At 39.6% G+C, this 14,869-nt stretch overlaps 1 long non-coding RNA gene across 1 annotated transcript; it reads right to left on the reverse strand.

Moving 5' to 3' along the window:
- Positions 1–6,427: 6,427 nt before the first annotated feature.
- On the reverse strand, positions 6,428–8,192 carry LOC143695244 (uncharacterized). The gene is made up of 3 exons (XR_013184337.1): positions 8,097–8,192; positions 7,252–7,472; positions 6,428–6,840 (listed from the first exon to the last, which is right to left on the reverse strand). It is a non-coding gene; the product is annotated as an uncharacterized LOC143695244 (long non-coding RNA).
- Positions 8,193–14,869: the final 6,677 nt, after the last annotated feature.

Below are 14,869 nucleotides of genomic sequence, written 5' to 3' on the forward strand. Positions count from 1 at the left end.
TTCCATTACAGAGAGTAAAAGTTAGCTTGATTGCACTGCTGAAAGAACTTCCATGGGGAAATTAAACTTGATAATCTTGAGGTGTTTCCCAGAAGACGCCGTGCATTCCGAAATGTTCATTATAGTCTGCAGAATACCAGCCTGAATTTCAAGTGAAGACTCCTAAGGTTTAATCAATACAGACATTCTGAACTGCTCACAGTATCAAGATTATGAAACAAAGATGCAGTGAGAAGGGGAGCCACGGTGTTTTAGGTGGATTTTTATTCTGTATTTACTGGTGCTCCACAGCAAAAGGTGAACAGTGGCAGCCAAATCTCCAAAACAATTTTGGTAGCAATGTCATCAGAGCTTCCTTGGGCCTCTGGGACTTTGACAGCTCTGCCTGGTTTCAGTGAACAATTCTTAAAACCAGGAAGCAAATACTTTGGAGATTACTTGTTACAAGGTTTAAATCCTGTACATTGCTTTTAAAAACGATTAAGAATTTAACTATTAAAAAACAGATTTTAAATGCTTCTTTTAGAAGATCATGGAGAGTGGGAAGATTTCAATGGGGGAAAAAAAGAAAAACAATGAGAAATTAACTGTCTGCAACCTCTCCACATTTTAAAGCAAGAAATAAAGGAATATAGAGCCTAAACTCATATTGGTGCTTGTTATTTTCTGGTGATACACCCATAATGAGCCAAGGACAGAAATGGCACATTAACTGTTCAAAGCACAGGGAAAATAAATCTTCAATTGTGATTAAATGAGTTTGCAGCATCTGTGGCATCTTTAGACATGAGAAATTGCCAAACTGCCAATTGCAAAAATAATCCAGCAGGTTTTGGAGGTGGTAAGGAAAAGCTGCCCAAGAACAAATGATTTTAGCTGAACTGACCCTCTTAAATCCTCAGTAACCTGGACAACGATCAAGAGGGATTTTAGGACTAAAGGAAGGACCTGGAATTTCAAACAAAGTGTGGCTGGAAATGTTTTTTGAGTGAGCCAGGACATGATTTATGGTTCTTGTCCATCTGGTGCTGGCTAAGTGGCAGCTATTCAGCACAGAAGAGAAATGATGCCCCTGATTTTCCATGGGTACATATGTCTTCCCATTCCTTTGATGAACAAGGGATACTTAAGCCTGAAAATTCAAACTCTTATCAATAAAAGCCCAGGAGATGGACATAAATAAAAGAAAAATTCTGAAGAGCATTGTGGTAAAAAAAAAATTGTGTGTCAGAGCCATTAACTTTTTGAGATAGCTGGGATCTGATGGGGACCAGGCTCTGCAGGGTTCACCCTGTTTCAAAAAATTATTTATTTTTTCTGCCATGCATCTGTCCTCCATGGTTCTGGTCTTTCCCTGACTCCTTAAGGAGGATCTGGAAGGTGAATTTTGGGTTTCAGACCAAGAGGATAATCTCCACTGCCTTCTGATGTGCTGGGAATAAAAGTGGTCCCTCCATTTTGTGTTTGGGTACTTCTCCTGGATGCTTAAAAGGGAATTGAATAAAGTCAGCTTTAATGACTACATTACTCCTATTTTCTGAAGGAGTAATTTAGTAATTTTAATTTTAATTTAGGTAAAATATCTAAAAAGACTTAAAATGTATATTAAAACTTTATTATATTTGGATGAAGCTGATGTTAATAATTTCCAAGACCTAGTCCTTGCTCGTCCTTTTCCTGTGACTTTGGATCAGAAAATTATGACTTGGATAATTAAGAAGTCTGAGCTACTTCAGAAAAGAAAGTATAAAATGTTCTGCTGAATCTTTCCTAGACAGCACAGTTGGAACTGGGGGTCATTCTGTTCAAGAGAAAATAAATTCTGCTGAGCTGGACTCAAGAATGAGAAAAAGAAAATGAGAAAACTGAACTCGAGGATCAGAAGGCAGCAGCAGTTCTTGAACAGAGAAGGAGTTTCCTCTGTCAGGGAGAAGAGCCCCCCTCACCTGGCATTTGGGCTCCTTGATCAGTGTTCCTCATGAATGCTGACCAACATTTTAATTGCCCCTAAGAGAAGACAGATCTAAATGTGCCTGGTGTGCACATCAAAATCAATACAGCAGAATTTTATAAGAAAATATTTGGTCTCAATGAGTTAAAAAAGACCCACCCATCCTTTACTGAAGTTCTAGTTAAACTGACAAAATAAAAGAATTCAGAGTTAATATCAGCCTCTTCTTTCTCTCATTTTCCATGCACTGATTCCACAGCTCATTTGGAAATGTGACCTGATCTGACATTCTGATGGAAATTACTGTTAAACAGATTAAAAAGGATGTGGTAACCTTACTTCTGTATTTGTCTCCTTTTCTTCCATTTCCATTGCATCCAGAACATTATCTAACCATACCCTAGCAAATTATCTTGTTCCTCACATTGGGGAGTGCAAACTGAGATTATAAATGGTGACAGGTTGTTTTAAATATGAATACAGTGAATTCTAAGCTTGCTTTATGATGGATAGCTTAGACATGGTCTTACACCCTCTACATGAGTTACTAAGTTAGGCAATTACTCTTTTTAATCACCTCTAAGAATTTCTTGAGAACTTTAAAAGCAATATAAACCTAAGCACCTCAGTCAACCAGCTCATCATCATGGATTCCAAAAGTACTGAAGGAACAATTACAAGTGTATGGGTATGAAATCTAAAATCAGTAACAGAATTGACTTATTGAAAATGAATGCTTTACTCCATTTCCTTCCCAGATGAAGCTGTCAATACAATCTATGTAAAATAAAGTGCCAGAAATTTGGCCACCACTGGAATTTGGAATCTCCATAATCTCTGCTGCATTGGGTTTGCAAGGGTTTGGTAGCAGGGGAGTTCATAAATTTAAGAATGTTCAGTTTCAAAGTCTTTTATCCAGCTAGAAGCTCCAAGACTAAAACTTTTTAAATTTAGTCAACCAGTTTTTAAAATGGAACTGGAGATATACTCTGATGTTCCTTTGACCAATTCATCCCAATTAAAGGGAGGAAGTTCTGGTGTTCTGTACATCTCAGTGGAGACAAAGCATTATCAAGTGTGTCAAGTGCTGGAGTCTGTTACAGAAAAAACCAGAATTTTATTTTTCAGTCAAAAAAATGAAATTATAAATTTATTTAGATAAACTCTTTATGTGTTTGTTATAAAAACTGTATATATAAAAATGTATCACATACACAAATACTATTTATATAGACACGTCTATAAATACACTTCTATTTACTTTATATGTAAATGTACTTAAATTTAAATATATTATTTAACATTTGCCTTGGAGGAGTTTTGCTAAAATAGCTTTGTCATCACATCTTTGACTCCTTCAGCACAATGCATGTCTCTGGCAGAGCTGGGATTTGACTCTAAATAAGCTGACTTCCTTTCAGTTGGTAAATAGATGAAGGAATAAATAATTCACATTGTGTTTCCTTTGTGCTTATTGATAACCCTGTCATTAGAGCTCATAAGACACTTTGAAGATTTTTTAAATATGAAAATTTAAACAAAGTTTCCACCTTTGTCTCTAATTGCCCAGTTGGAGTGCAAGTCACTCTTTCAGGAGCTGATCTTCACTGCCAGGCAGTGTGGGAGGCACTGTGAGAGAGCACCTAGAGCTGAGAAAATGGGCCTGGGTGGGTGGGGAGAGTTAAAAACTTGGTTCTGGTAGCAAACAGAGACAGCTGAGATCAGAATGAAGACATCTCAACAACAATTTGTGATCAGAGCACTCTGAAAAAGTCTTGCAAGACTGAAAAGGAGTCAAGATCTGCTGAGAATTTTGTGTCAGCTTGTGTGTTAGCAGTCCACAAGTGCTTTCTGCCTTAAACACAAACCCAGTAATTACTTGCAAAGCAAGATCACAGGGGAGCCTGGCTCCAAGAATAAACACTACTTACAGAGTGAGGAGGGCTGGAATCAATGCTGGGATTTACATTGTCATCTTGAACTTTTAACTCCTCAGATACCTAGAGCTCCAGGTTTAGCAAGCACATCCAGTATTAATTTCTGAATAAAATAAAGAATTTCTTCCTGCAAGGAAGGGTGAAATAAATGGGTCAATGCCAAGTGGACACAAATTTCTGATAGAGGAGAAACATTCATTGTTGGACTTCAGGGTTAACTGGAAATGTTTTCAGTAATAGGATTGGTAAAAGTATCTTCAAAATTGGTAACAAAAATTGGTAAGAAAAATGAAGCCAAAACCTATCTTAGACTAAGTTTCTTACTGTTAGCTTGGGAGGAAAAAAAAAAAATAAAGGGAGATGGTTATTTCAGTTATTTCAGCCTAACAAGTTGTGATTTATGACCTGCCTGTACAAGAGCATGGGAAACCTCTCTGAAAACAGCAGGCCTTTCCCATTTCAAGGCACATGGAAGAAACAGTGGACAGAAATGAATTCTTACACAAAAAATAAAAAAAATAAACTTTTGAGATGTCTATGTCTTTTTTACCTGGGCTGATAAAAATTAGCAGCATTTCATGGAGTTCCACTGATGTAACATGAGAGGTCAAAGTGAACTAACACAAACAAAACCAGTAGAAACATTTATATTTTCACCTTTCCTGGGAAGAAAAGACAAAAGTATTTGATATATTAAAAAGTACAGGTCTAGGACTATTCATTTGACCATTGAAGCTCATAAATAAAGTTAAGCAATAGATCCATATCATGATCCAAGGAAGGAATTGAGGAATTGATTTTACTCTTGGAAAATTCTGTGGCTATTGGCATATCTAAACCCATCTCTCTGCAAGTCTGGCACTGCAGACACAAAATGACCATTGTGAGTGATTTCCTGAATTCAGCTCCATAGGATGCTGCAGAACTGCTTTTGAACAGATTAAAAATAACACATCCATTTTCACAATGAAGCAATCCTGAAACCATTTTGGGGCCCTTGGACCAGCAGGCACAGCTCATTTCCATTCAGCTGAGCCCTGCTGTGCCAAAGCTGGGCAGTCCCAGCACCACTGCCTGGTGGAGGAGGGTTCCTGGCCAGGGTTAGTCCCCAAACTGCTCAAGCGTGGTTGAGTGGCTGCCACTCAGGTCCTGATGAGTGGAAAATCTGCCAGAATTGAACAATTGAGCAGCAGGAACAGAGAGCTCACGGGCTCCTGTGGTGTTGCATTGTCCTAACCTGGAAACGAAACTCAAGATTATTTTAGTAAGGAGGTAATATAAAAAGGCAACTTTATTTGAAGGCCTTCAGAGGAAGATGTCCACAAAAGCCATGGGTGTACTCACCACAGGGGTATGGGTTTTAGGAAATTAGCATAATTGATAAAAAGCACCAATTAGGAGGACAAGTGCAATGTCCCCCCAGGTCAAGCCCCTCCTCTGGAGTCCCCCCTCAGCACCAGCTGTACTTTGTCTATGAGAATGCATCTCAAAGAGTTGTTCTTGGCCTTGGTTCCTAGGAAGAGCCAAGAGAGGACTGGGGCCTTCTACTTCCTGGGGCTTGGAACTCTGGAGTTTGTCTTGTCTTTGCACTTAAGGAAAGGCCATGGAAAAGCACTGGGAAAACTCATACAATAGACTACAGAGCTGGAAATATATGTGTGAAGAATACACAGAACATATAAAAGAAATACAGGCAAAACCTGAACAGCATCAGTGGATGCAGCCATCACACCCAACAGGCCAGCAGAGGCACAAAAAGCAATTTTAGGGATACCCAGCTTTTTCTCCAGGCCTTGGATCCAGTATGGATCTCCACCTGTGAGAAGAGGGTTTTAGATGTGAATGTGAAACTTTGAATACCTGTTATCCGAGTTTGATAGGCCTAGAGGGAAAAAACAAAGCCCATCATGCTTGCTTGCTGCTTGCTGCTGCAGCAAGCACAGGCCTTGCTAATTATCATGACTGACACACCACAATTCAATAACTTCCTTTCTACACAAAACCAACTCTTCACCATACAAAACCATCAGTGGGATTTACAAATGCTTCCAAACTGTAAGAAAGCCTCATTGCTGATCTAATTACGCTCTGCTTCTCCCAGCTCTGGGAAGTGCAGAACAATCAGAGCACAGCAGGCCCTGGCGCTGGATCCCTCCCTCAGCACGCTCCGACGGACAGAGCGCACCCTGGAGCAGCAGCGCAGCAGCTCCTCTGCCTTCTCTGAGAGAAATTCTGCTTTCAGGCTGCTCTGGCTGCTTTATGCCCAACTAGAACAACCCAAAGCAGCTGTAGGGAGGTGGTGGAAGGGTCCAGAAGAAGCGCAGAAGCTGCCATGGGTGTAACACAGCTGAGGGAGGTGGCACGTGGGATGTGTCACCTGTGTGCAGGCTAGGAGGGACATCCATGTCCTGGGGGCGTCAGGAACAGCACATGGGATGGTCCTGAACTGGGGAGGCCTCACCTTGAGTGCTGGGGGCAGTTTTGGGCACCAAATTAACAAAAAAGATATGAAGGTGTTAAAGAGAATCCAAAGGAAGGCAACGAGGAGGGTGAAGGGCTGAGAGGGGAAGTGTGTGAGGAGCAGCTGAGGGTGCTGGGCTTGTTCAGATGGAGAAGCGGAGACTGACAGAAGTCACCACAATTTCAACTCCCCTCTGAGGGGGAGAGGAGGGTCAGACACCAGTGACCAGGGACAGACCCAAGGAACAGCCTGAAGTTGTATCAGGAGAGGTTTAGGTTGGATATCAGAAAGTGCTTCCCCCAGAGGGCAGCTGGGCACTGCCCAGGCTCCCCAGGGAAGAGCTCCAGGAAGGTTTGGACAATGCTCTCACATGATGGGGCTTCTGCAGTGCCCTGTTCCAGCAGTTGGACTCCGTGGTCCTGATGGGTCCTTCCACCACAGGATATTCTGTGATTCTATAAAGATCAGGGGATAGGAGTCCCAGCTGTGCACTGTGGAGGAGAGAAAAGAATTAAATCCGTTATGTAGAAGGCCATAAAGAGAAAGAGTAGAGGCAGAATGAAGAGCAAAGGGGTCACTGAGAGCTCACATGACAAAGAAATTGGAAGAATTAGACCCAAAAGGAGGAGCAGACAAATCACAAGGAGTGAAATGAGAGAATGGAAAGAAATCTCACTGAGGTAAAGGAAAGGAGACTTTCACAGTGAAGAGACAATGAAGAAAAGAAAAATGAATGAGCAAAAATGAATGAGTAGAACAGAAGTAAAAAAAGAAGGGGAGAAAAAGCAGAGCAATTAATAAAAGGAATGAGACAGTAGGGGTGAAGGGAGGGACATGAAAGCAACATAAACCAGCACAAGGCACACACATTGGAAGAAACAAGCACTTTTATTTATTCATACCTCTATATTTTATGTTATCTTCCTAGCAAGCATCCCAGAGCTCCATAGATAACTTATTTTTGGTGGTGGAGGGGTGTGAAGCAGGGAATGGGCTGGCAGCAGGCTGGTGGTGGTGGTGGTGGATTTACTTCAGCCCTTCTTTCTTCTTGAATTGTTGGACATATATTTATTGAAATTACTCAAGGTAGTGGCTGGCACTTTTTCAGAAATATCAATACCTTCTGTGGAATGGAGAGGAAAATTTATTAAAAGCCCCCAACAAAACCAAAAACCTGAGAAAATTCAAAGAGATGTGAGGAAGGGATCGGTGTCATTTGTCAGCCCTTACCAGCAGACTGCAAATATTCAGCCCCTGTAGATCACCAAACACTTTTGCTATTTGAATGACATGTGAAACAGAACAGGGGTGTGATTTCTCTTTGCTGAATATTGCATTAACACCTGATTAACACTGCCTGATGAAATACATTAGAGATAAATAAAAAAAGGTATCAATTTAAAATATTCTAAACTAATTCTCATATTGTTCCGATATTTTCTTGGAATGTTTAAGGCTCTGAAGAAACATCTAACATTTTTAGTTCTCCCTTTTACCCCTTATCCTTTTACCAGTTTCTTTCTATCAGAATGATTTGTCAGAAAAAGAGAAAATTCTGTGAAAGCAAGAGCAGCACATCAGAACATTTTATATCTCCTTGTTAATCACTCTGACAGATGGACTTAGAAACCCAGGGACCCTTTTGATGAAAACCAGAGCTAAAAAATGTTACTAGCTTGGCCAGCAATAATTGCCTACCAGCATCCATTGTTATTAATTTTGGATTCATATTTATGATTATTTCTACCTGTTCATGTCCAGAACACTTTTAGAATGCCCAGAGCACAGCTGCCAGGTTCTTGTGTCACCCAGTACCACATCCTGGGCTTTTATTGGATTCATTTTTCCTTCAGCAAGTACTTGCTCTTGATGCTTAATTCAGAAGCTTCTTGATTCTGTGCTGAGAATAAAAATACAGAATTGGTTCTCCAATTAGCAAACATTTTCAGCTGCAAAACTATCAAATCAATACCATATCCTCAGCAATCATTTTACTTACAAAAGCGTGGTGGTTTTTTTTTTTTCCAAGAGCTCTCAATGCCCATTTCTTGGCTAATTAGCTGCCTGTCTGCCTTATCCAAGTGGCAGAGTTTAATTCCAAAATTAAAGACTGGAAAAACCCATGAAAAAGACCTCCAAAAGCAAATGACTTGCATTCAAACAAAAATAAAAAATCAGTGCAGCCCTTTCTCCTATGAAAGATTTCTCGTGCAAATGAAAATTCAATGATTAAGAGAATTTTGGAAGACATTGCTCTGGTGATGCTCTGCTCTTTCATACTGTTTATCCTCACATTGCCTCCCCTGAAGCACCTTGAATGAAGGCAATGAATAGCAGCAATTATATTAATGTATAAGTATTGTGCTTGTTTAGAGCTACAAAAAAAAGGCTGCTCAGCCACAGCTGCCTCAGCAAACGCTCTTACAGATTTTGACAGAGCTTTTATTCACTCCATCACTTGGAAAGCAACTTGTTTGACTTGAATGAGGAGGTTCTACCCTTTTGTTCTTCAGCAGTCCTGATGCAGTGCCCAGTTGTTATTTTTATTCTGCAAGGAGCACAACACAGCAAGAGCAGTAGTTAACCCTTCTGCAGATGGTTAAATTAATTGCTCCTAATGTCACATTTTGCAGTTTCCAGCTCGGTTTGATTGAATGAAGGGTTCTAACCCCACCTTTTCACCCTGCCTGTGCACTGGTTGAGGATGGATTGCATGAATTCATGTAAGGGAAATCCATTAAGGGTTCCTAAATGCATGGATATGCACAGAAATAGAACCCAGGGAGCAGCAGCAGTCGGGGAGAGTGATGGAGGGAGCAGGCACAGCTAGATTGCTCTGTGTCTGCTGATAGCGTATCAGAGGGTGCCTGAACAGATTGTGCTGTCTGGCCAAGAAGTTCCTGAGGCTTTTTAGATAACTTAGTGCACTACTCCGTGTTTTTGGCAGAATGATCTCTTCTACAGTAATGAGCTGTGTTTAGAAAGTAGCCTCTGTTTTGTTCAAGGACAAAATAAAGCAGTAGCTCTATTTGTATCATTGCTTTCTTTCAGTTTTGCAGTTGTTTTTTCCCCCAGTCTTGGTTACCAACAAGAATGACTTAGTCCAGATTTACAGTGGCATTTAAGCATCCAGCTTGGTGATGGATGATATCTTCAAAAGTGAATTACATGGATAATGCACTTAATTCTGAATAAACTCACTGGCCTAAACATGGGATTTCTGATGATCCTGTCAGCATTTATCTCTATCTTTGCATGCCTAAACATCTCTGTTGATCTAATCTTTCATTTAGGCTTTACTAGAAGCAGAAAATTCATTCCTCTGCAACTCTTCTGTGTTATCTCAAGGATGCAGTGAAATGTCCAACACAATCTGAGAAATACCCATAGCAAGCAGCAGAGAATTCAACAAACCTTGCTCTGTACTCTACCTCATTTAGGCACATTACTATCACTGGGCTAGAACATTTTTTTTTTTTAAACTCAGGCATCTTGGGCTTCTGATTCCTTTTCTTGCTCAGGAAGAAAACAAACAGGAAAATGTTCAGTAAAACACGGGAAGGGATCTGGAACTGAGTGATCTTAAGGTCCCTCGAAACCCAAATCTTTGATTCTGTGATTTGAATCTTTGCTCTCTTTTGGTTACAAAAATTATCCATATATAACTCTTTTACCTTATTGGAAAACAACCATATATCACCATATATATGACCATAATCATATTGTGATTCCATCACAGGATAAGTAACTTTCCCTGTCTCCACCCCAAAGGCACATAAATGGCCACCTAGAAGTTCTGTTATGTTTATTTTACCAAAACAACAGCATTTTGTACAACATGGGTGCAAATCCCAGAGCCACAATCTGCACTTTCTTAGAAGTCTGAACCAGGGGAAGGGTGAGTTGCTTTCTTTGTAGGAAGATGATTAATGAATTGTTGACAGTAATAAAGAAGCAGACATCTTGGAAATATTATTATGGATCACATATCATTTCAAGCAGCAAGTCTGCCTCCCTAAAACATTTTATTTGTTATATTGTGCAAATCGATTGTAATTTGCTACTGGCTTCTTTTCAAATACATTTCTTCATTGCTGCCTTGGTAAATAATAAATCACACTAACTATTACTTCAAAATTGAGTGTTCCAATTTAGTTATGAATGGTGAAAGTAGAGGTACTTCAGGGGATAAAATCTTTTAGCAGTTCATAGAAAAATAGCTTCTTAAGGATCAAAAATCATTAGAGACAGACTAGACCATAGTGGTGCAAGTGCTCTGTGACTGAAGGCAGCCTGCAAAACACTGACAAGGTTATGCTAAATGAAATATTTGCTTCATATTTGTCTTCAGACATAAATCAGAAATGTATATAGATATTTGCTTCTTCCAGATTACCAATTTGTGCTTTGTATAACAAAAAAGATTTGTTTCTCATGCTCGGTATGGACAAGTCATGCTTCTCAAATAGGAAATAAATCTGAAGGAACAAAAATGATTCTAGAAAGGAACAAAAATGATTCTACAGAGTTAGTAGACACTGATGGGTCAAGCACATCTCTGAAATCTAATGGATAATTTGTATCAAGATGCATTATTCATTTTTGTTTTCTTTCTTGGTTTTACATGACATTTACTTCAAGACTCAACAAACATCTATGCATCTAAAACACACAGTCAGTGAGAATTTTTATATGATTTCCAGGGAAAATATGCAGTATTTCTTAAGTTTTAGATTTCTCTTTTAAGTTACTTATACTTTTCTTTGGTTAGTTGGTTTTTTTTTCCTTTTTTCCATTTTCTTAACTGAAATATTTTTGACAAATACCACCTAAACCCCAAAGCAAAACTCCTGTAACTATTGAGATGGACAATCTAGTGGCTAGCAGCAGATGTATTATTTATTTGTAAATTATACAAATCTTCTTTGGGGTTTTCCATTATTTGCCAAAACCAATCAATTCTTCTTTTATTCAAAATAAGTCCTGCCTATTCTTTGGGTTTCCTGAAGGAATTCATAATCTCTCTGCTCATGCATCTGGGATGATTTGGATGTGTTATCTCACTCCACACTGAGACACAGAGTTTACTAGAGATAAACAAAGATAAAATATAGATTAGGATGAGTCGGCAACTCAGCTCTACTGCCCGTGAAGAGTTTACTGGAGTTTGCTGGACTCTTCCTGCATGTTCAGACAGCCTACACGAAAGAATTCTGCAATTAAGGATATCCATAAAAAACATACCTCCATAAAATAAGGAATCCATGCCATATTAGATGGCTGCTCATCAACTTCAAGTTTTAACCCAACAGGAACATATTCCGGATTTTTTTTTTTCCACGTGTGCACCTTTTTCTTTTTCCCTTGAAGAGAGAGTTAGATAACGAGAATTTCCTATTAAACTCTCAAATTCAGTTTAGAAGTTTTCAAGAGGAAAATATGGAAACAGCAGTTGGGGAAAAAAAAAAAGACCTACAGATACATGATCACTATTGAGTGATCTGTTGTGCTCCTGACATGCATTAGGAGGATCCCTTGGAGAATTCTGTCTCCATTCATTATATCCCAAAAGAGTCTGGTTTCACTGACCTTGCTCTCAGTACAGTGCCTTGTGTCCTACTGAGTTAAGGAGTTCTGCATAATGAGTAGCTCAAAAGGGGTAAAATTAGCCCAGAGAGCCATCATATATAAAATGTTCTTTGCTCAACACTAATTAGTTTATCTGACTTTGGTCTGGTAGGTCTGGTCTCCAAGGTACAGAGGATGCTTTTGATTTCACTTGCCATAACATCAGACACTTAAATTCTTTAGTTTCATATCCTGTTCTGGTGGTGGTGATTTTGTTTAAATAAAATCTTACTTCAGCAAATAAAAATGAATTTCTGTCAGACATACAAAAGAAAAAAAAAAGGCAGTTTTTTTTTTACAGGGGGCTTGGGGAAATAGATGATGAATTAGACTTTTTGATAACTGAAGATTAATATTAGTCTGCTTCCAATCAAAAACTTCAGCACTTGAATACTGAACACTTGAATAGGGATGCTCGTTGACACAGCCTCCAAGACAATAAACCAAAATAGATACAGCTGCTGAAGTGGAAGTTGCTTTCAGCCAATGAATTTCCTGCTTGTCAGATTTGTATGCGTGTTTGAATGTGAGGGTAATGAAATAACATTATAGATTTCAGAACCAGGGCAGCCTTTATTCAGATAAGGTTATAAGCAAATATGGTTTAGAATGAGTGTCTGCTGAAGTAATAGAATCCATTCCCCACTTATTCTCAGGAGTTTAACTGTTTGCTGCAGCGTTTAAACATGCACAGAAATGCAGAAATGCACTTTGGGGTCACGTACAAGGAGTTTTGTACCTTGGGCAAATAAACACTGCTGAGGTCACAGGGGCCATCTTCAGACAGCTCAGTGTGAGCCTGTATAGACTTAACTCTTAATTCCCAGGGTTTCCTTTCATATGGGTATTTTTCATATCTTAAAGCCAGACAATGGTAAACAAAATTAACTGAAAATGAATTGTCAAATCACAGTGAGACCCAAAGGTTATTTCTCAAGATAATTAGCACACAACACTGAGGCCAGACTGTCAGACACAAACTGATAGGTCAACACCACACATTTATAACTCTAAACTGAACACTTCCAATGGAAAGTAGGCAAAATATTCAAAATCCATTCCCGGAGATGCAGATTTTAAATAATTAAAATTATACTAAATAATAGCTTAGAGTTTTGAAATATTTTTAGTTGCTAAAACCTTCAGAGGGTTAATGCTAATGCCACTCTGGTAAACCAACGCCTCTCATCTGGAGAAAATTCTCCTGTCAGAGCTGCATTTGCAGGATAAACTTTTTGAAAAGCCTTTGACACATCAATGAAAAGTCTGGTACCACCAGCATCACCACAGTATTCAATAGAAATGTGACAAAAGCAGTTAAGTGGAGAGAGGGATAACAGCAATGAGCTGCTCCCACTCACACCAAGTGCAAAGCAAGCAAAGGACCACGTGCCTGAAAGAAATGGAGCAATATCTTGCACTGGGTCTGATGGAAATCCTCCAGTTGCAAATGCAAATTAAAATAGGTTATTAAAATATTAAAGATAAAAGTGACCTTTGGTTACTGGGATTTGTAAGTTTAGCTTTTTTTTTTTTTCAAATTAGGAAAAAAGAATTTTGAGCAATTCAAAAGAAATGGGTTGGCAGTAGAGATTAAATTAAAATGAATAGCATGACCATGACATAATTAAAAATATGTTCTATAGAGCTACTGAAGATATTTATTCCATTACCATTTCAGTCTTCTAAGGAAGTCTTTTAGCTTACTCTCAAAGGGCTGAGCTTGTGACCAAAATATTCCAAGCAAGGACCAGAAGTGCCCTGAAGAGCATTGAAGTCAGGGGATAATTTTTCTGAAGAACAGGGGTAAACAGGCAAAGTGGAACAGCTGCATTCTGGGAATAATCATTGCCTCCAGTTTATGAAGTTATTCAGCACCAGGCTATTCAGCAGTAATTATACCACCCTTGGGCAGGGATGATTTAGTGCAGCACACTGGTGAAAGCTGCTTAATGAAGGGAATGGGGTCTGGCTACTATTGAACACACCTTTCCAAATGTTCACCTGGCCCAGCTGGCAAGAGCCACGCTGGGCTGGCTTGGATGGGAAGGTGGGCAGAGTGCTTTGTGTGACCATGGCTTGAGTGCCACAGCATTTGGCACTCTGCAGCCAGAAGGCCAAACTGCTCTCATTTAACTCTGTGCAAGCCAACCAGCTCACACACAATTGCATGTGTCTAATTAAAAGCTGCATGTGGTCTGCTGGGCCACCCTCTGATGTTAATACTTAATGCAGTTTAGAACATTTTGTTCTGCCTATGTTGAAATCAGGCAGAACAAGGCCATGTATAGGCTCTAAAATCAGCTATAATGCCCCATATGCTTGAATAGGGAAAATGTAAAATTGTTTAACAGAAAGAAAAGAATTAACAGAAAGAAGAAACATTTTGGTGTTATGGATTAATTCCTTCCCCTGAAATGTGAAATGTTTACTGGTTATTGTTCCTTGTTCTCTGGTGCTCAGGTTGTGGGATTTGTAGGAATGGGGAAAAGGAAATTCTGGAATTGTTATCCCATGGACACAAAACCACTCAGATTCCCTTTCTACTCACACTTCTTAGAACAGAATCTTAGAATAGAAAATCAAGATATAGAGATGGATGAATCTGTTCCATCAGACTTAGAAAGTATCACAACATCAACAACCAGCACAGCCATATCTGAGTTTTCCCCTCCCACAGACCCCACGTAGGGCAATTCCCGCGTGGGGCTCCTCCTTTGCCCCTCTGCCATCTCTGGGAGCCCTTCACACACCCCAGGGACTTGAGAGGCCCCTGACACAAAGCCATACTCCCAACCACGCTAACCAGGGACCTTTGCTGTGGCAGGAATTCCTTCCCAAAGCCTCATCCCCACCCCTGGAAGAGGCTCAGCCAACATCTGGCAGCGGCAG

This window comes from Agelaius phoeniceus, chromosome 14, assembly GCF_051311805.1.
Source record: "Agelaius phoeniceus isolate bAgePho1 chromosome 14, bAgePho1.hap1, whole genome shotgun sequence".
NCBI classification, from domain to species: domain Eukaryota; kingdom Metazoa; phylum Chordata; class Aves; order Passeriformes; family Icteridae; genus Agelaius; species Agelaius phoeniceus.